Raw genomic sequence first — 11,756 nt, 5'->3', positions numbered from 1 at the left:
CTCAGTTCTGGGCCCTGTGCTCTTCAACATTATTATTAATGACCTGGATCAGGGGATACAGGGAATGCTAATCAAATCAGCAGGGTGGGATTGCGAATACCCTGAAAATTAGAAACAAAATTCAAAAAGATCTTGATAAGCTCAAGTAGTGAGCTAAAAACAACAGAATAAAATTTAACAGGGATAAGTCCAAAGTTACTTATCAAAGATGGAGGGGGGGCAAATGTACAGTTACAAAATGGGGGAATACTTTGCTCAGGAATATTATGAGCAAGAAGGAATTGTAAATCACAAGCTGAATATGAGCGAACTGCACAATGTGGCTACAAAAAAAGGCAAATGCTATTTTAGGATGCATTAAGAGAAGTATGGTCTCCAAATCCCATGAAATACTAAACCCCCTCTATTCAGCATTGTTTAGGTCTCATCTTGAGTACCATATCCAGTTCTGGACACCATACTTTAACAAGGAGGCCAGCAAACTGGAGCAAGTTCACAGAAGGGTAACAAGGATGATCACAGGACTGGAAACCAAGCCCTGTGAGGAAAGACTGAAAGAACTGGGCATGTTTAGCCTTCAGAAAAGAAGACTGAGGGGAGATATGACAGCACTTTGCAAATACTTGAAAGGTTGTCATACAGAGGAGAAGCGGCATCTGTTCTCTATCATCCCAGAGTTCAGGACATGTAATAATGGGTGTTAGTTACAGGAAGCCAGATTTTGGTTGAATATGAGGAAAAATCTCCTAACAGAGCAGTGTGACGATGGAACCAATTATCTCAGCAGGAGTTGTGTGCTCCAACACTGGTGTCATTTGACAAAACATTCGACAATATACTTGAGCAATATAATGTAATATGCACTGAGCAGTGGGATTGACACAATGGTTTTATAGGCCCCTTTGGATGCCATTATTCTATGATTCTATGATGTGTCAGGCAGGAATTCAGGAGTCCTTCAGCGAGGATCCTAGAGGAGTGGACAGGAGCTTAAAAATAACTTTATAGTGAAAATCTTCAAGGCCCCCTTGTACTAGTAGTCAGCTACCAATTTTCTTTAAAGATGCTCCTGTAATTATTAATACCTGAGTGTTAATTCAGCTATTGATGGGGAAAATATGTCCTGTGACTGAGGATGTCACACTTCAGGCAACGAGTGATCCCCAGGGTTTGGGATCTGTGTCTTTGCTTTTCTACTGGACACAGGCTTTCGGGTCACGCTAAAGTTTTTTTGGGGTACGGTTACGAAGTTGCTTTCTTTGACTGCAGCTCCCACAGTTCTCCCAACCTGCCTAGCCATAGGTCAGAATCGTCCGATGTCAGAATGAGGTCACAATCTGGTCTGTATCTCTGCAAACTGAGAGGCAGTTAACAGTCAGGCTGAGCCTTCATCTGGTCAGGATGGATCTCCCTGTTAGGTCAAGATGAGGGTTGAAGGTGGGTTATATGATCTGTTGACAGCTATGATGTCATAGTGGATAGATTGTCAGGCAGGAATTCAAGTGGCCTTCAGCGAGGATCCTAGAGGAGTGGGCAGGAGCTTTAAAAAACTTTATTATTAAAAGCTTCAAGGCCCCCTTGTACTAATAGTCAGCAACCCATTTTCTTTAAAGATGCTCCATGAATTCTTAATTCCTTATTTTCAATTAAGCTATTGATAGGGAGCCAGTTAGGTGGGACTCATCAGCATGGGAAGGCAGCCCATCTAGGAGAAGGAAAACTCTGATCCGAAACCTCCACTGCCTTGTGGCTATATCCACTGATGGAAAAGATTTCAGGAGGCAAAATCCTGAGCCGAAGTCCCGGAGGCAATTTGTGTCATTCTGGCAACTCCTGTGACATCGCTGGAACCAGTTGTATTGGATCTTGCCTTTCCATTGGACTATTTTAGTGATGTGGAGAGGGGGGATTTGCTGCTTGGGCAACAGCCTATCCTCCATATTATTTTACCCTGGCTTCATGCTCTGGAGAGATCACTCCAGCTTCACATACAGTGTCAAAGTCCTCCATACAGAGCACGTTACCATAGTCTCTCGAGACTAAATGATGCTAGTGAATGAATGAATAAATGATTCTATACAAAACATATGTGAGTAAATGTTTTACTCACTAGAGGACGATGTACATGTTGTGTCTATAAACACATACAAATGTGATCCACCCTTGCCCTATTTTTACACCAGTCCTAATATATAGGGCAAAAGCCCACACTCTTGTTCTTTTCTATTAGGAGTGGGCAAAATCCAAGCATCCAGGAGCCAATTGGAATGCCACCTCTACCACAAAAATCACACTCCCCTGGAGAAAATGGAACTGGAAGCATTTCCCAACAAATTGAAAAATGCTTCCAGATCCCTTTTATCAAAGTGAAAAAGGTGGTGGCCTGTGCCTAGAGTAGGGAATAAGCTGCTCCTTACAGTGCATGTATAAAGGAGGACACAGAAATCGGTTGCCTCCATGATTTCCACCACTGATGTATGTGTTTTGTTAATGAATGGATGGATGGATGAATATAATTTGCCTACTTTTCTCCCTGTAAATGGTCTCATGACAGCTTACAAATGGCTTAAAAATGTAAATATTAAAGCCATTACAAATATAAACGTCATATTTTTATAAACATTATATTTTGAAAAAAACATAACTACTAAAAAGCACAACATGTCAAAGCCTCTTGAAAACACACATTCAAAATAATAATTCTTACTTTACACCCCTTCTTTGGCAGCAGTCGCTATATTAAAAGCCTGCCTAATAAGGAAGGTCTTTGCTTGCTGCCGGTAGTACAGAAGGGAAGGTATCCCATGGAAAGGAGTTATAAAGCATGGCAGCTGTTGGGAGTTGGATTTTTGGTTTGGTTTGTAACATCTCACGTTGTCTTGTAATCTGAGTGATTTAGGAGGGACTTCTTTGGCCTGCGGTGATAGTCTGTCCAGCACTAACCATTCATTCCTGTCCCAGACTTGGAATTCAAAGCGAGTCCTGACTCTCTGTTGAGATTTCTGTCTTTCTCGTTCATCATTTGTAGGCAGCTGTTTGTTTGATATTGGTCCTGTTCAGTTGGTTGCAGATTTTTTTTTACTCTTTCTACTAATGTTCCAGAGTGAGTTATTGAGGCTTGAAGTGTCAGCTAATAAGAAAGGTGTGGACTCTGGGGGATTTGTAGCTATTCAAATGGCAGTTTTACCAGAAATCCAAAACTTTCCAACAAGAGCAGCCACTGAAAAGGCCCTTTCCTGTGCAGGCACCAAGCATCCCTATGGAAGTGGTGGAACTGAGAGAAAGACTTCCTCCAAACAATTTAAAGGTAGGGTGGCTGGTGTAGGGAGATATGGCCTCTGAAATAGCCTGAAGTGAAGTAATTTAGGACTCTGGAAATCAGCACTTTGAATTATGCCCAGAAACTGACTACAGTGGACCCTCGACTTACAGATGGCTCGACTTACAGACTTTTCGAGTTACAGACTTCTCTGGCTGCAAAATTTAGATTCAACTTGCAGCTGGAGAATCGACTTACAGACCAGAAAAAACCCAAAATGGAACAAAAATAGAATAAAAACCGCCGGTTATGGGATTAATCAGTTTTCAATGCATTGTAGGTCAATGGAGATTCGACCTACAGACTTTTCGACTTGCAGACACCATTCCAATATGGATTAATTCCGTAAGTAGAGGGTCCACTGTACTAGACAGTGAAACTGTTGAAACGAGGAGTTTCTGTTCACCTTGTAACTAGCTCCTCGGGTCCTTTCGAAGGAGAAAGGCAGGGTTTAAATATTTTAAATAAACAAACAAACAAACAAAGTATTATGGTTGTTGTGGGTTTTTCGGGCTCTTAGGCTGTGTTCTGAAAATTGTTCTTCCTGACGTTTCGCCAGTCTCTGAGGCCAGCATCTTCGGAGGACTGGAGTAGGAAGGCCATGAAAGTCTTTGAGAAGACAAACAAATATTAGCCTAAATATTTTAAGTACTAATTCCCTAGAACAGCAGCAACAACAACAAACTACAGAGAAATTCTACTGCATTACATCTAAATTTGTTGGTAACTTTTTTTACAATTTTTTCTACCAATTATCAGCCACATTATTTTTTTCAAATGGAAAGACAGGATATCAAAGGAATAAATATATAGCAATCACTAATATTCCCATGATTAAACAGAAATCAAAGGTGGCAATGCAGATCCATGAATAAAAACAAAATCCGATTTTCTTATTTGTCACAAAATGTACAAGTTCTACAATTCTTAACTGTTCATTGTAGGCACTACTACTACTACTACTACTACTACTACTACTACTACTACTACTACTAATAATAATAATAATAATAATAATAATAATAATAATAATAATAATAATAATGCTAACGCTAACGCTAACACTACTACTACTACTACTACTACTACTACTACTACTACTACTACTACTAATACTAATACTAATACTAATACTAATAATAATAATAATAATAATAATAATAATAATAATAATAATAATAATAATAATAATAATAATAATAATAATAATAATAGCAGCAGCAGCAGCAGCAGCTGGGGAAGAAACAGGAAAGTTTTATTTTCTGTTTCTTTGTAGCATTTAACCAGATAATAACAAGAATGAGTATTAACACATTTGTCCTCCATTTGTCCTGCAAAGTGATTTGTTCAGAGACATCAGCTACAGCAATCACACTTAGCTGTTTGGAGTGTTAAGTGGTTTAGACATTTGGCTATGAGGCAGAGGTTGGAAGTTCGATTCCCCACTGGGCTTCCAGTGAGTAGAGCCAGCCTGTATGGCCTTGGGCAAGCTGCACAGTCTCAGGATGCCCCTAGAAGGGAATTGTAAAGCACTTCTGAGTATTCTCTACCCAGAGAACCCTGAAAAATGGTTGCCATAACTCAGGATTGACTTGACAACACATGATTATGATCAATCAGGCTTACCAAGTAAGTCCATGTTTGTGTTCCAGTGATGAACTACTAAACAAAGCATGAAACATACATGATATGAAAAAAAACTCAAGTGCTATGTCAAAGAGATATATTTCTCCAGCTGAAGAAGTGCCTCCTTTGAAATTGTCCTTTTGGTGTCTAGTTTTGACCTAATTTTCTTCCCCATCCCCTATTTTGTTTGGATCATCTATCCGATGAAGAATTTTATGGCACTACGGTGAGTTCTAATTGCACAACTGTGAGTTCCCATGGCTGCTAATTATCAGATCCAGTGCAGTAAATGTTAGATTAGGCTGTTTGTCTAGGACCCAGAAGATCTTGGGCTTAAGCCCTGGTTCAGTTATGGAAACTCACTGGGGCAGGGTGACAATGGGGAAACTGTTCTTTTAATATCTCACATACCTCGAAAATTCTGTCAGGGTTGTTGTTAGTCAGATGTGACTTGACAACACATAACAACATTCTAATTATATAAGAATATGTAGGGATTCTGTACATTGTATTTACTGATAGTTGTATTTTTATATATATTATAACTACACAACTATCATTTTCTAAATATTCTATAACAGAGCTCCTCCTAGAAGCCTAGTATGCCAAATACCATGGATGTTTCTTCTCCTTACAGAAAATACGATGTACAGACTCCCAACGTATTCATTGACCTGTTTATTCCAATGTAGTTCAATATGTGAAATGACAGTATTTTTCACATTTAAAGAATTGACCTGCTAAGTAAGCCAAAGTTCTATTGAAGACATATCCCTCTGTCACTAATAACAAGCAGGAAGCCTTCCCTTCCAAAAATAAAAAAATAAATGCTTGACTTTTTAGGGCAATTGGATAAACTATTCCAAGAGAAACACTGGTAGACAACTTCCAGACTTACTTTGGATCAGACCATGGGTCATGAATTGAGCCCCTCTATATGACCAAGGTTAGTCCTCAGGAGGACAGGTATACTGTTTGCCTCAGAGGCTACACTCAAAGCTTTACAAGACTGACAGAATCTACCAGAGCTAATGCACATCTTGAATTGCGTTTTAGGCATCAGGTTGACATCCACACCACAATAAGGCAAAGGAATAGGACTTCTGTGGAGGACCAGCCTTGTCTCTTTAACCACATTCATTTATCAGGCGCTACCTGAAAGTATTCAGTTGCGGGGTCCTTCTGGCAGGTAGCACAGTTGGATGATTCCCATGGGGAGAAGTATTTACATGAGCTTCACCAGAGTAAGTGAGGAGAAGGATGAAAGGAAAGAGATCATTAAGGAAGCGGTGGAGTAGTTCTTTAGCTGCAAAGACTTTGATAAATGAATGCAGAAAACAAGAAGAGACTAGTTCAGAGAACAAAAACATGAAATGAGGCAGAGAAAAGATGGTTTTCACAGAGGCTTGCTGAACTGATTGGAGAGGCGAGAAATAACAGGAGGGAAGACCAGTGTGGAGGATGTCAGGGTACTAAGGAGTGGATACTAAGGAGCCTGAGGAAAGCTTTTAATAACTGGTCCATATGAAACGGGGGGGGGGGGGGGAAAGCAGCGGCAGCAGCTGCCAGAAAAGGCCTTGAAGTCATAAGGGGATGTCAGAGGGATAATGTGAATAATAGATTTAGCCGGATATATCAAGATCACTGGCAGGTTTTCCTTGACAACCTAATTAGGCAAGACATTAAGTATGGGAAAGAATCCCACCAGGGAGATGTGTACGGAATAGGGGTTGGGATAACGTGCACATGAGAGAGTAGGTGTTGGTGGGATTGATGAAACCTACAGGCTTTGTATTCTGACTACCCTCCACCCCCCTTTTAGGCAAGTCATGCCCCCCCCACCAGCATTTTTACAATAGTAACTAAAAGAGTTGTCACAATTATTAAAATGACTCCCCTCTTTCTTTGCTCCTTTCTGGTGGTATCCATGCACTCTTGCTAGTCAATTAACCAATACCATCTTGAAACTCAAATCAGGGAGCTGGACAAGGGACAGACTGTATTTGTCTTCAGTGTGGAAGGGATTGTCACTCTCAGATTGGCCTCCTCAGCCACACTAGATGCTGTTCCAAGACCAATATTACCATAGTCTGTTGAGACTGAAGGATGCCTAAACTAAACTTGAAACTACCATAGACAACGGAATTGAAATATCCAAAACCAGAACATTCTTGTACATAAATCTGCCTTTTAAAAGTGGCATCATGGGATTTCCCTAATACCAAGGACAAGAAGTATCTTGCTTTCAGTTTATTTGGAGATCAGGGCTGCAAATGCATGCACCTTCATAAATAACCAGGGTGGATCCTTTTGGGGGGGATTCAGGAGACATTTTGTAAACATCCCAACCCCATGACAGGCTGCATCAACTCCTCACAAGAGAAAAGAATGTAACTTCTGTTTTTCCTATTTGTTTTTAAGAAAAAATATTTCTATGATTGTATAAGTATTTTTTTTAAAAAAATATATGTCAGGATACCTTGCTTGAAAAGAGAATTGCACCTCTGGAGATTTCTGGAGCTGCAATTCTCCCATTTTGTGCAAGACAGGCAGGCAGACAGGTGGACATACAGATCAGGGAATCCTGCAGCGGCAGCACATGAGTAGCCAGTAAAGCTAGTCTAACTGGAAACTGACAGCCTTGAAGAAAGCAAGTTATGAACAACATATTTCAAATAACGTGCCATTATCTATAGGATGTGGAGCAGCTGCTGGCCTGCTAGAGCTGAGATGCTTACCATTTCTTTTGATAGTACTGTACTGGGGTTGGGGCAGCAGCTCGCCCACTGAACTTGCTGCATAAATTGAGCCCTAACTCTCCCTTCCCTTAGACTGTGTGTCTAAGACACAGAAGACCTGGGCTTAAGCCATGGATCAATGATGCAAACTCACTGGAGCCAGGTGGCAATGGGGAAACCGTTCTCTCAGTATCTCTCATGCCTTGAAAATGCTGTCAGTGAAATTCCAGCCAGTGTTGAGGCGGACAAGAAGGCAAGGCAACCAGGCTGTTCTTGCCTGAGGGGCACCCCAGTGGCTCCATTTTTGCCACATATTACGTTGATGAGGAACCTGCTGCCCCTAGATCTAGTGTTGTCATAAGCTGGAAAGTCTCTCAACACTGGATGGCCGGGGGGGGGGGGGGACACCATTCTTAAACTGCACCAGGGCTTGTATTGTGTACAGTGACCAAAGTCACAGCAAATTCCCTTCAGGTTTTCCCAAAGGTGTAATTATGATCCAGACTGTACACATGCATCGCTTGCATTCTTCAAGGTTCTCCGTTCTAAGTTAAACTAGATATCCAAGGTTTTCCCGCTGGCCTTGTTCTGTGAGTGCAGAATTCTCTGAGAAAAAAAAAGTGTCATGAAGTTCAAAGTACAAGACATATTGGCTTCATCCTATGGGATGGGGAACCTTTGGCTCTCTAGATGGTCCGGACTTCTATTATGGTAATTCCTTACCAGGGGCCAAGCTCAAAATGTTTGGACATCCATATGTTCCCCACGCTACAGGCTAAAGCAGTGATGCCTTGCATACTCCTTGCTTTACCCTGTATTCCTGTTTAATGTGGTCATTATACAATGGGGAAGAAGGAGCAATGGTGCATTTACTGGCCCTTATTCCTCTGTTGTTGTTGCTGTTGCTGTTGTTGTTGCTTGTTGTTTTACAAGCTGGTCGTGCCATCTTCCACACATAAGGGCTAATGATTATCTGCAATGAATTGTGGTCTCCACTTGCAGAAATCCCCTTTTCTCTCAATTTATTCAGAATCTTGAGCATGAAAGAATTAATATTGATACTCCTTCCTTCCTTATTATGCTGAATCTAATGCCTTACTATTCTTTGAGAGAGCAAAATGCGTTAGCTCAGCCGTTGAGCTAGAAACAGCAAGGATCCATTGTGAGACATACTTGTTGCAAAAATTACTGAGCTCCGAATTCTTTCTTTTCCTCCATGCTATTCGTTCAACATTTATTTCGCCTCTATAATTTAAAGATATAGGCTAAACCAAGGATGCCTTGAAAACCCATGCCAAAAACATCAGTCAAACACGTGTTGGTCAAGCTCAAACCCTTCATTTCAGAGAAAATGTGTCAGAGTAGCAATAGAATGAAGCTAATTAATGAAAATTCATGTATTTGCTGCTGTGATTTAAATTTTTGCTGAATCTGAGGTTTCCTGCTGATGCTCTACAGGTCAGAGATTTAGATAAATTAAAGAGATAAATCACTGCAACCTGGTTTATAAATAAAATCTTTTTATCCTCCTTATTTGACAATCTTGGCTATCATTATTTTAAGATATTTTCTTCCTTGGGATTACTCTCTGCCTACTTCATCTCTTTTCAGAATCTACAGCCCCATGGTGGAGCAAATCATGGTGTTGATCCATAATATGCTATGAATGTATGCAGTTATTAAGGCCTTCAGGACAGGCCCTCTTAAGAATATCAGTACCTGTGGATATTCATTTGATGGGCATATAGGAGAGGTTTTCTCTTGTCCCACTTCTCAGAATGCACTCCTCCCAGGTTTGTTCTCTGATTCCTCTCTCACTGTTTTCGGGACACATGTGAAGGCACATTTTTTCAAGCTGTTTGTTGCTTGCTGTTGTGTTGGCTTGATTGTTTCAATTACCTTTGGACTTATTTTCAACTTTCTTATAAGAATGTGGGTAGGGCACTTTGAGCATGTCTCTTTAGCATGGAAGCTGAGTGGAAAACTAATAAATTGCATAAATACATAAATATTGGCATGACAGCCTTTTGGAGTATCACTGGTACTTGGAAAAGTAGTTTTCTGGACAATAACACATAGCATGTACTTTTTTCTGCCATTTTTTTTCACATACGTACTCCCCAAATGTTTTGGTTCATACCCTGGCGATATGTATACACCAGGTTGAGAATCCACTGCTCTACCACCATCTTCTTTTCCAAGACTTCCCACAAGACCTTGCCCCTGCTTTGACTGTTGCTGTGGTGGGTGATATTGCCAACGAGAGGGGAAAAAGAGTAACAGCAAATACAGAGAGAAATCCTGCAGCAAAGTGCTTCAGTGGCTGTGTGAGCTACTGAAGATATATATCCATCTCAGAATAAAATGCTTTGATTGATAAGGCATTTCAGGAAACATCTGTGAGAAGATGAGTAAGTTTACTCAGAACTCTCCAGGGATACCCTAAGCTACTCTTCTTAAAATGAGCTTGCACACAGGGCTACTTTTGCCAGTGTTGTTATTTTTGGCACCGTTTCCTCATAAATGTGCCTTACCACAGGGGTGCTGTGGCACACCATGGTCATTACCACTGACAGGCTGATTGAAAGGAGGCATAAAATTAAATGCAATCCAAATGCAGATGTGTCTAACAACCTTCTTAAAAGATTTAACTAGCTTCCAGAATTGGGCGAGGAAAGGCCTCCGTCAACAAGGCATCTGCTCCTTGTCATTTGTTAGTTAAATGTGGAGCGTGGTTTTGATGACAATTGCACAGGCGAAACAGTTGCACAGGTATATAAAAGCACCATTCCACACAGCAATAACCCCGCTATCAACACAGAAGAACATCTGGAATATGAGGCTCCCAGTTTGCCTAAAGATGGCTCTGTTTAGGGCAGTTAAGCAAAAGGATTTCTCTTCACAGCCACCTTTCCCCATTGATTTCTCCACCAAGGAGTCCCCATAAACAATGCTAACAGGGCTGTTGGGGGTCCATTTTGTCCATACAGGGTGCAAAAAGAGACTCGTTGAACCTTGTTGTGATTTGCTGTGCACAGAGGTTAAGCTCTACAAGACACAAACCAGAACACCTGGGGAAGACTGGCAGTGATAGGCAAACTCAGGTTGTTTCAGCTCAGAACAAAAAGACATCATAGAAGCACAGAAATGGTACAACAAAATGATGCAGGGGGTGGGCTGTCTGCCCAGCAAAAGTATTCCAGCCTTTTCAGTTTCTAAAAGAACTGACTAAGGGGAGGAGGGATGTAGCAGAGGGTTATAAATTTATTCATAGCACGGATAATTTGAATAGAGCAAGTTTTTGCACCACATTGTTGTCTCTTCCTCCCACATAATAATTACTTTGGGTCCATCTGCGGTCAACACTGCAGAATCATCAGGACAAGAAAAAGAAAGCATTTATTCTGCCAACAGTTAATTAATTATTAATTCTTTGCAATTAATTCATAGAACTAGGTTTACGACAATCAGTGGTGAGAATTACCAGTGTAGATGCCTTCAAAGGGGATTATTATTTGGAGCAAGGGTGGACAAGCATGGCCCTCCTGGTGTTCTTAGACTACAACTTCCATAAGCCCTAAGCAGCATGGTCAGTTAGCAAGAATGCTGGAGGTTGTGAGTCCAATACCATCTGAAGGGCTGCTGTGGAGACAGGTATACCCCTAGCTGAACCCAGCCCCATCACACAGCACTCCTACCTGGGCACATTGCCACTGACAGCTGGTTATCTCTGGCCTGGTGGGCATCTCTAAGTCCATTTTCTGTCCATGGCTCTCCAGCAAACACAAAAACAATACAGCAGCAGGTGTCTGCTAGATGTCTGGGATGATAACATTCACAAAGGAGACTTTGTAGGGCCAGGTGAGTTTGCCTTTGACTGGTTCCCTTTGCTGCCAGTTGGAGAAAGAAGCACTGCATTAGACAAAGTACGAACTAAACCAATGCCCAATACCATTTAAAAAAAAAAAAAACAATTGGTTTAATCTTTGCTCATGCATACAGCCTGATTGACTATAATGCAATAAAGTATTCGTATAATAAATGTTCCTCCCAGGATGAGGAGGAATAGAAAA

The sequence above is a fragment of the Pogona vitticeps genome, chromosome 2 (genome assembly GCF_051106095.1).
Source record: "Pogona vitticeps strain Pit_001003342236 chromosome 2, PviZW2.1, whole genome shotgun sequence".
NCBI classification, from domain to species: domain Eukaryota; kingdom Metazoa; phylum Chordata; class Lepidosauria; order Squamata; family Agamidae; genus Pogona; species Pogona vitticeps.
This window is presented reverse-complemented; position numbering follows the sequence as displayed.